Here is a 10,160-nt window from a genome sequence, read left to right on the forward strand (position 1 = left end):
GATTAGTGATTGAGGAGATAACTGAATCAGGAGATTGGTGATTCAGGAGATCAGTGATTGAGGGGATCAGTGATTGAGGAGATAACTGAATCAGGAGATTGGTGATTCAGGAGATCAGTGATTCAGGAGATCAGTGATTGAAGAGATAACTGATTCAGGAGATTAGTGATTGAGGAGATCAGTGACTGAGGAGATTAGTGAGCGAAGAGTTTAGTGATTGAGGAGATTAGTGATTGAGGAGATTAGTGATTGCGGTGATCAGTGATTGAGGAGATTAGTTATGAGGAGATTGGAGGTTGAGGAGATTAGTGATTGAGGACATGAGTGTTTGAGAAGGTCAGTGATTGAAGAGCTTAGTGATTAAGGAGATAAGTGATTGAGGAGATCAGAGATTGAGGAATTTAGTGGGTGAGGAGTTCAGTGATTGAGGAATTTAGTGATTGAGGGGATCAGTGATTGGGGAGATCAGTGATTGGGAAGATTAGTGATTGCGGAACTTAGTGATTGAGGCGTCCAGTGATTGAGGAGATCAGTGAATGAGGTGTTTAGTGATTGAGGAGACTAGTGATAGAGGAGATAAGTGATTGAAGAGTTCAATGATAGAGGAATTGAGTGAGTCAGGTGTTCAATTACAGATCAATTTTGCTGCTTATGACACCCCGACATCCTTGACTGATGGATATTGACGCTATTGATACCCACCGCCACCATTGACAGATTGATATTGCTGCTAATGATACCCCGCCCTCCTTGACTTATCGATATTGACGCTATTGATACCCACCACCACCATTGACTGATCGATATTGGCGCTAATGATACCCCGCCTTCCTTGACTGATTGATATTGGCGCTAATGATACCCCGCCTTCCTTGACTGATTGATATTGACGCTAATGATACCCCGCTATCCTTGACTGATCGATATTGACGCTATTGATACCCACCACCACCATTGACTGATCGATATTGACGCTATTGATACTCCGCCACCCTTGACACAATCTACCCTCTAAAGTACAACGGTCAAGCCTAGAGGTTAAAATGTCTAGTCCCCAGGCTACAACCGTCTACCATCCCGACGTTCCCTCTGCCCTACCCAGTGATGGCTGTTGATCTAACGACGACAAGACTCTCCACGATGATGCCAATGTCGGTCCAGGGTAAGTGTGCCGGTGGGGTAGCCTAGTGGTTAAAGCGTTCGCTCGTCACGCCGATGACCTGGGTTCAGTTCCCCACAAGGGTACGATGTGTGAAACCCATTTCTGGTATCACCCACACACCCACACACCCACTGTAATATTGCTGAATAATTGCTAAATGCGGCGTAAAACTAAACTCATATTTTGCCCAAGGCGCGCATGTGAAGTACATGTAGAATCTCACCAACGATATATCCTAGAAGATATCATATGATCTCACACAAGCAATATCTCCTGTGGAACACAGATTTGGATGATCAAGTTGTTGATCTTCCTCTCAGATGGGGTTGAACATTCTGACCTCGCTGGTCATCCATGTGTCGCTGCTTGGACACGATACAGAACTTCAACTGCACCCACTCATTAAACCAGGCACACAATGTATACCATGATCCTACCAACCCATTACAAACACAGATATATATTCCTTCCGTGTTTTATTTCATCCTGGCTTACACGAATACAGCACTTAAAGCCTATCACGTTGAAACTGACATGTTTGTATCACAAGAACGTGTGTTAAAACGTCTGTCAATACTGTTAGACGAACACTACGTCTGAAATAATTCCTACCATTAATACTGTGCTTGAATAGGAAACACGAGAGGATTGTCAACAATATTAGACCGTGCTATTAAATTCTAATGCAGTGTTCCTAACAGTCCATTAGGTTATAGGCATTTGTCCGACTGAGTTGACGGAATCAAACTGTTCAGCAGATTGGTCTGGTGACAGGGGACGTTCTACCTGTACAGCAGCAGAAGCAGCCTCTGGTGACAGTGGACGTTCTACCTGTACAGCAGCAGATTGGTCTGGTAACAGTGGACGTTCTACCTGTACAGCAGCAGATGCAGCCTCTGGTAACAGTGGACGTTCTACCTGTACAGCAGCAGAAGCAGCATCTGGTGACAGTGGACGTTCTACCTGTACAGCAGCAGAAGCAGCCTCTGGTGACAGTGGACGTTCTACCTGTACAGCAGCAGAAGCAGCCTCTGGTGACAGTGGACGTTCTACCTGTACAGCAGCAGAAGCAGCCTCTGGTGACAGTGGACGTTCTACCTGTACAGCAGCAGAAGCAGTCTCTGGTGACAGTGGACGTTCTACCTGTACAGCAGCAGAAGCAGCCTCTGGTGACAGTGGACGTTCTACCTGTACAGCAGCAGAAGCAGCCTCTGGTGACAGTGGACGTTCTACCTGTACAGCATCAGAAGCAACCTCTGGTGACAGTGGACGTTCTACCTGTACAGCAGCAGAAGCAGCCTCTGGTGGCAGTGGACGTTCTACCTGTACAGCAGCAGATTGGTCTGGTGACAGTGGACGTTCTACCTGTACAGCAGCAGAAGCAGCCTCTGGTAACAGTGGACGTTCTACCTGTACAGCAGCAGATTGGTCTGGTGACAGTGGACGTTCTACCTGTACAGCAGCAGAAGCAGCCTCTTGTAACAGACACTGAAGACGGTCCAGTGGATCACTACATACGCCGGTCAAGCGCTACCCGTTGTGACCAAACATTTCAAATGCATTGTGCGACGGTCCCATTGCTAGGGCTTCTTTACACCATCACTGTCTGTGACGGGGCTAACTACACAGACTTGCAACACCTCCACGACAGTCTCCTCACCTACTACCGACCCAACCTCCGACCTGTCAACGACTCATCACGGACAGTGTTGGTCAACATGGACATTGCAGTATCCAATATCGTCACCCTCGACTTGACCAGTGAAAGTTTGGTCACGTGGTTGGAGCTCGTGGTCACGTGGACGGACGAGAGGTTGACGTGGAATGCCGATCAGTACACAGATGTAAGAGCGATTAACTTTCCAAGACGTAAAATATGGGTTCCAGATGTTCACGTCCTCAACGCCCACAGGAGCGAGGACATCCTCGGCGACGCTGACAAAACTCTACAGGTAGGTTGCCCATTATAGGCTCTGTAAGGGGAGTTCGGAAAGCCTAATGGTTGAAGTGTTGCCTCGCCCTGGACACACGTCGCATTCAGGTTTTAATGTGATATTGCACTCCGACACACACACACACACACACACACACACACACACACACACACACACACACACACACACACACACACACACACACACACACACACACACACACACACACACACACACACACACACACACACACACACACACACACACACACACACACACACCCCTACTCTCACTTGTGGATCAATGAAAGGATGAAGATACAAGTAATCATAGGATACTCCAGTCTTTTCTTTTCGATAAAATTTAACAAGGACATTTTTAAACACAGCTATTTTGCAGGTTTATCCTGATGGCAAGGTCGAGTGGTTTATTGATCTGGAGACAAGAACACCGTGTCCGGTTTCACTCACAAGGTTCCCATTTGATAAACACACGTGTTCGGTCACTCTAACCACCGCCTATCATGGGGAAGTTGACGTCAACATCAGTGACGTGACCTTCACCGACGAGAAAGCCATCAAGACAGGTGAGTGGATGTTGACAACGTCCTCCGCCAAGAGAGTAACCCTTGGCGAACACAGACCCAAGAGTGGAGTGACTGTATCGCTGACCCTGCGACGTCATGGAGGTTACTATATCTTCTGTCTGATACTGCCCCTGTTTATTGTTGCTGTCGTCAATCCTTGTGTGATCCTGGTCAGGTCCAATAGCGGGGAGAAGACGTCAACCGCTGTCACCCTCTTCCTGTCCTTCACGATCTTCATCACCCTCCTCGCTGATCTGCTACCACAGTCGTCCCAGGGCATTCCAGTCTTCACAGTCCTCGTCTACATGCAGTTCCTGTTCAGTTCAGGGATCGTGGTCTACTGCATTGTTTCACAACGGCTAAGTCAGAGATACAAGCACAACAGACTGACGCGGATCCTGGCACTTGTCCTCCTGAAGAAAGGACGGAAGAAGGTTGTACAGCCAGCCACTACGACAGACGCTGGTGATGGTGGCTCGGAACGTGACCCGGAGGAGTTCACCGACTTTCCTCAACTGGCGGATAAACTGGACAGTGTCGTATTCTGTGTATGCACGGCTGACGCCATTCTAGTTATGAACTTCACCCTTCTGTCTCTCCTCGTTACATGATTGGTGAGTTCAGAAGTAAAATCAGATATGTACAAGACACAAATACAGTGAGAAAGAAATCAAAGTAATTATACACAATTAACAAATGTATCATAAACCATATAGAACAAGTTTTTATGGATAACAACTTCTTTATTTCGTGAGTGCGACGTTTCGATACAGATTCTTGTACCGTTGTCAAGCAAGAGCGATACATGAAGTGTAGGAGCTGCATATATATATACTGTATAGAACAATGAAACAACATAATAGACAAAGAAAACAACATAATTGCCATGATTGGCTAAGCAGTAAGCTGATGAAGCCAGTGAGTACACAAAGGATAGTGAATGGAAGCCAGAGATGTAGTTACAATGAGATGTTTATACAATAGGTGCGATGTTTATACAATAGATTGGGCTTGGTGGAGAAGTGGATCATAAGCTGATGGAATGAAGTATCCTTGGTCACGGTTGATGGTGTGGCGTTTGATGTGAATGGCTTCTGTGAGCTTGCGTTTAGTGAAGTCCGATTTGGTGTCGGAATTAGCAACAGAGGTGCGATGTTCTTTGACTCGGGTGTTGATGGGTCGGGATGTTTCTCCTATGTAGCATTGTCCACAATCACAGTTTATTTTATAAATGACACATTTCGGGTTGACGATGGGTTGTTTTCTTCCGTTGGCATGGAGGAGGTTGTTGAGGCTGGAGGACGCTGAGAAGGTTGTGTCTATGCCTGCCTGTTGTTTCAGGAGTCGGCTTATTTGGTGTGATGGTTTACCAATGTAGGGAATGGATACAGGATCGGGTATCCCTCTTGCACAGATCCATGCTCATGCCGTTGATCTCTGGAGTGTCTGGTCCCAGTGTCGATTATTCACATACCGCTGCCATATAGGGGAAACATTGTCACGGTCGCCGTTAAACATCAAATAAACAACTAAACGCAGCTCAGAACGAGAATTACTTACCTGTGTTCGCTGATATAATCAGAGGTTGTCAAGCTTGGTATGTTTTAGATTGCGCTGTGGTCACACCAGGGTGAAGCTGACCACCCACGTCACCCCACCTGACGCCCAGATCAATGTAGTCGCCCCTTGTACAGGTTGTACCAGTGTATCTTCACACCTCATCACTGCTGACGCTCATACACTCAATCACTTGTCCGTATAAGACATGACTTCTGCATCGGAATATTATTAGAAATCACTTTGGGGCTCATGAACATGTAGCAAAGGTTCCACAATAGAGCAGTTCTGTTGTCATCGAAGTGTTGCAAAAGGACCAGAATAGAGCAGTTCTGTTGTCATCGACGTGTTGCAAAAGGGCCTGAATAGAGCAGTTCTGTTGTCATTGTCGTGTTGCAAAAGGGCCAGAATAGAGCAGTTCTGTTGTCATCGACATGTTGCAAAAGGGCCAGAATAGAGCAGTTCTGTTGTCATCGGCGTGTTGCAAAAGGGCCAGAATAGAGCAGTTCTGTTGTCATCGACGTGTTGCAAAATGGCCAGAATAGAGCAGTTCTGTTGTCATCGTCGTGTTGCAAAAGGGCCAGAATAGAGCAGTTCTGTTGTCATCGACATGTTGCAAAAGGGCCAGAATAGAGCAGTTCTGTTGTCATCGGCGTGTTGCAAAAGGGCCAGAATAGAGCAGTTCTGTTGTCATCGTCGTGTTGCCAAAAGGGCCAGAATGGAGCAGTTCTGTTGTCATCGACGTGTTGCAAAAGGGCCAGAATAGAGCAGTTCTGTTGTCATCGACGTGTTGCAAAAGGGCCAGAATAGAGCAGTTCTGTTGTCATCGACATGTTGCAAAAGGGCCAGAATAGAGAAGTTCTGTTGTCATCGACGTGTTGCAAAAGGGTCAGAATAGAGCAGTTCTGTTGTCATTGTCGTGTTGCAAAAGGGCCAGAATAGAGCAGTTCTGTTGTCATCGACATGTTGCAAAAGGGCCAGAATAGAGCAGCGCTGTTGTCATCGTCGTGTTGCAAAAGGACCAGAATAGAGCAGTTCCATTGTCATTGGCGTGTTGCCTAAGGGCCAGAATAGAGCAGTTCTGTTGTCATCGTCGTGTTGCAAAAGGGCCAGAATAGAGCAGTTCTGTTGTCATCGTCGTGTTGCAAAAGGGCCAGAATAGAGCAGTTCTGTTGTCATTGTCGTGTTGCAAAAGGGCTAGAATAGAGCAGCGCTGTTGTCATCGACAGTTGCAAAAGGGCCAGAATAGAGCAGTTCTGTTGTCATCGACGTGTTGCAAAAGGGCCAGAATAGAGCAGTTCTGTTGTCATCGACGTGTTGCAAAAGGGCCAGAATAGAGCAGTTCTGTTGTCATCGACATGTTGCAAAAGGGCCAGAATAGAGCAGTTCTGTTGTCATCGACGTGTTGCAAAGGGCCAGAATAGAGCAGTTCTGTTGTCATCGACGTGTTGCAAAAGGGCCAGAATAGAGCAGCGCTGTTGTCATCGTCGTGTTGCAAAAGGACCAGAATAGAGCAGTTCCATTGTCATTGGCGTGTTGCCTAAGGGCCAGAATAGAGCAGTGCTGTTGTCATTGTCGTGTTGCAAAAGGGCCAGAATAGAGCAGTTCTGTTGTCATCGTCGTGTTGCAAAAGGGCCAGAATAGAGCAGTTCTGTTGTCATCGACATGTTGCAAAAGGGCCAGAATAGAGCAGTGCTGTTGTCATCGTCGTGTTGCAAAAGGACCAGAATAGAGCAGTTCCATTGTCATTGGCGTGTTGCAAAAGGGCCAGAATAGAGCAGTGCTGTTGTCATCGTCGTGTTGCAAAAGGGCCAGAATAGAGCAGTTCTGTTGTCATCGTCGTGTTGCAAAAGGGCCAGAATAGAGCAGTTCTGTTGTCATCGTCCTTTTGCAAAAGGGCCAGAATAGAGCAGCGCTGTTGTCATCGACAGTTGCAAAAAGGGCCAGAATAGAGCAGTTCTGTTGTCATCGACATGTTGCAAAAGGGCCAGAATAGAGCAGTTCTGTTGTCATCGACGTGTTGCAAAAGGGCCAGAATAGAGCAGTTCTGTTGTCATCGACATGTTGCAAAAGGGCCAGAATAGAGCAGTTCTGTTGTCATCGACGTGTTGCAAAAGGGCCAGAATAGAGCAGTTCTGTTGTCATCGGCGTGTTGCAAAAGGGCCAGAATAGAGCAGTTCTGTTGTCATCGACATGTTGCAAAAGGGCCAGAATAGAGCAGTTCTGTTGTCATCGACGTGTTGCAAAACGGCCAGAATAGAGCAGTTCTGTTGTCATCGACATGTTGCAAAAGGGCCAGAATAGAGCAGTTCTGTTGTCATCGTCGTGTTGCAAAAGGGCCAGATTAGAGCAGTGCTGTTTTCAGACGCTCACTAAAACGCAGGCATTCTCTGAACATCAGTCAAAGGCAGAACGGTGCCTGACATACACGAGTCTCTCTGAATCAACAACGTCCTTCATAACATGTGCCATCTGATGTTCCGGGCAGAACCATCAGGTCATCTCAGTTCAAGTTCCCCATTACAGGCTTGAGACTTTTGACCACAGATCGTTATCAGCAACAAACACCAGACTAGTTAACAGTATCAGCATCTTCACCTACCTCCTTACTCTCCACTACAACTGGACATTTGTCCAGTCTTGTTATGTGTGTGTGTATGTAAGTACTGTGGCAACAGAAGGGTCAAGCTGAATACCCCGGGACCTTATCCAGGATCAAGATGTTGAAAGCATACACTTACGTTTTCACTACGATATCTGTTTAAATGGTGTACTAAATGTTACCGCTGGAAGTAATCCAGGATCAAGATGTTGAAAGCATACACTTACGTTTTCACTACGATATCTGTTTAAATGGTGTACTAAATGTTACCCCTGGACTTAATCCAGGATCAAGATGCTGAGAGCATGCACTTACGTTTTCACTACGATATCTGTTTAGATAGTGTATTAAATGTTACCCCTGGAAGTAATCCAGGATCAAGATGTTGAGAGCATGCACTTACGTTTTCACTATGATATCTGTTTAGATAGTGTATTAAATGTTACCCCTGGAAGTAATCCAGGATCAAGATGTTGACAGCATACACTTACGTTTTCACTATGATATCTGTTTAGATAGTGTATTAAATGTTACCGCTGGAAGTAATCCAGGATCAAGATGTTGACAGCATACACTTACGTTTTCACTACGATATCTGTTTAGATAGTGTATTAAATGTTACCCCTGGAAGTAATCCAGGATCAAGATGTTGAGAGCATGCAGTTACGTTTTTACTACGATAGAGTGATGAAAGTTCAGCTGACGACCAATCGCTCTGGCGGACATTGGTGTTTTAAGCATGTCAATAATTTCCCATCTCCTCGCTTGCGAATATCGTAGCCGTGCCATACTGATAAGTTCTGAGTAAATTATCACGAGTTTTTATCATTGTATACCGTTTGGCACATTCGATTGAAAGTGCTTTTTGTGGGACACGTGGGTACTTTGAGTTCCATGCATGTCATGTTGTGTTGGTGTGTAATCCCCAAACTGAACATTCGTTAAAGGAAACGCCATTCAATATTTTTGCCACAGCAATATTAGGCAAGTGGAGGTGACTCTGTCTTCATAGTTATTGCAAATTTCAAATTCATCTATTCCACCGTCTTTCATCAATTATAATTAACCCATCTCAAAAGTTGAAGTCTTGATGGTTTACTGCATACAGATTAAAATACACGAGCAACACTATAACTACCATAGCTGATGTATATTACTGGAATAAAGTGACTGTTCATTATTAGATGTGCCATTTTTAACATGCAAAAAGGATAACATCATGATTTGCGGTGTTTTCCTTAATCAGAGTTGACAGGATAACATGGAAATCTGTATGATTTCACAATAGGCATCCTGACACACCCTTGAAGAGATGTGCTGTCAAAAGTCGGATCACAAATTCAGTATTGTGAGTGTCCACCATTGGAATTGATGCAGGACTGACAACGACGACGCATAGCCAACACTATGTGATTGAAGAAAGCTTGGGGAATGTTGTTCCATGTCTGAACCACGCTTGTCCCACTTCAGCTAACGTCAATGGCTGATGTCGCTCCATTTCATCCCAAGCGTGCTCGATACTTACAGGTCCAGAGAAACAGCTGGCCAGGGAGTGCCGGAATGTTCTGCTGTCTCCGGAATTCTGTCACAACACAGCGACATGTGGACGGGGATTATCTTGATGAAGCGTGAATTTCTCTGTCCTTGAATGCACATGCGGCCTAATGATCTCATCCCTGTATCGCAGACCTGTCAGATTGCCATTGACAAGTTGTGTCTTACCTGTGATATCCTCCCATACCATAACGCTCCCGCCACCAGACTGCCGACTTTGAACAACGCACGCGTCAGCATACCGTTCACCTGTTGATGTCACACATCAATTCTATTCTCCTACAGTACAACTGACGCCCTGTTTGTTGGTTTGCAGTTGCTTCACGTTGCTAACTTCATTTGGGTAACATCACGTTTAACTGTTTCGGCGGAAAAAATGTCTCAGTTCGACACACAATTCTGCCAGGTTCGCTAACTAAGGCTATGAATCCGTGGAATGTCACGTGACTGGTCAGTTTCATCTGGATTTACGGTTCTAATCTTACATCGGTAGTAGAAATGAGAAAACTCATATACTCCCAGATGGTATACAATCATAACAGATGTAATTACAATAATAGATAGAAGGTATCTAACTCGAATGTAAACAGTATTCAAACGTCAGTTTGGAATTTTACTTCGCAGAAACGGATAACTGTAAACTCATTTAATGTTTTGATTCTATATTTTTGACAACATCTCCAACTTAACCTGAGCAAGACATTTCTTCCCAAACTCAGAATAGAACCCAGGAAATGATCTCAAAAACGCAACCTGATCTCGGAG

General features: G+C 45.4%; 1 protein-coding gene across 5 annotated transcripts in view; it reads right to left on the minus strand.

The window, feature by feature from the left end:
* LOC124259067 (mRNA export factor GLE1-like) overlaps positions 1 to 10,160 on the minus strand; it is a 447,176-nt gene that overhangs the window by 85,793 nt on the left and 351,223 nt on the right. The gene's annotated exons all lie outside the window — the stretch shown is intronic.

The sequence above is a fragment of the Haliotis rubra genome, unplaced genomic scaffold (genome assembly GCF_003918875.1).
Source record: "Haliotis rubra isolate DU_JTF1 unplaced genomic scaffold, ASM391887v1 Scf709, whole genome shotgun sequence".
Lineage (NCBI taxonomy): Eukaryota > Metazoa > Mollusca > Gastropoda > Lepetellida > Haliotidae > Haliotis > Haliotis rubra.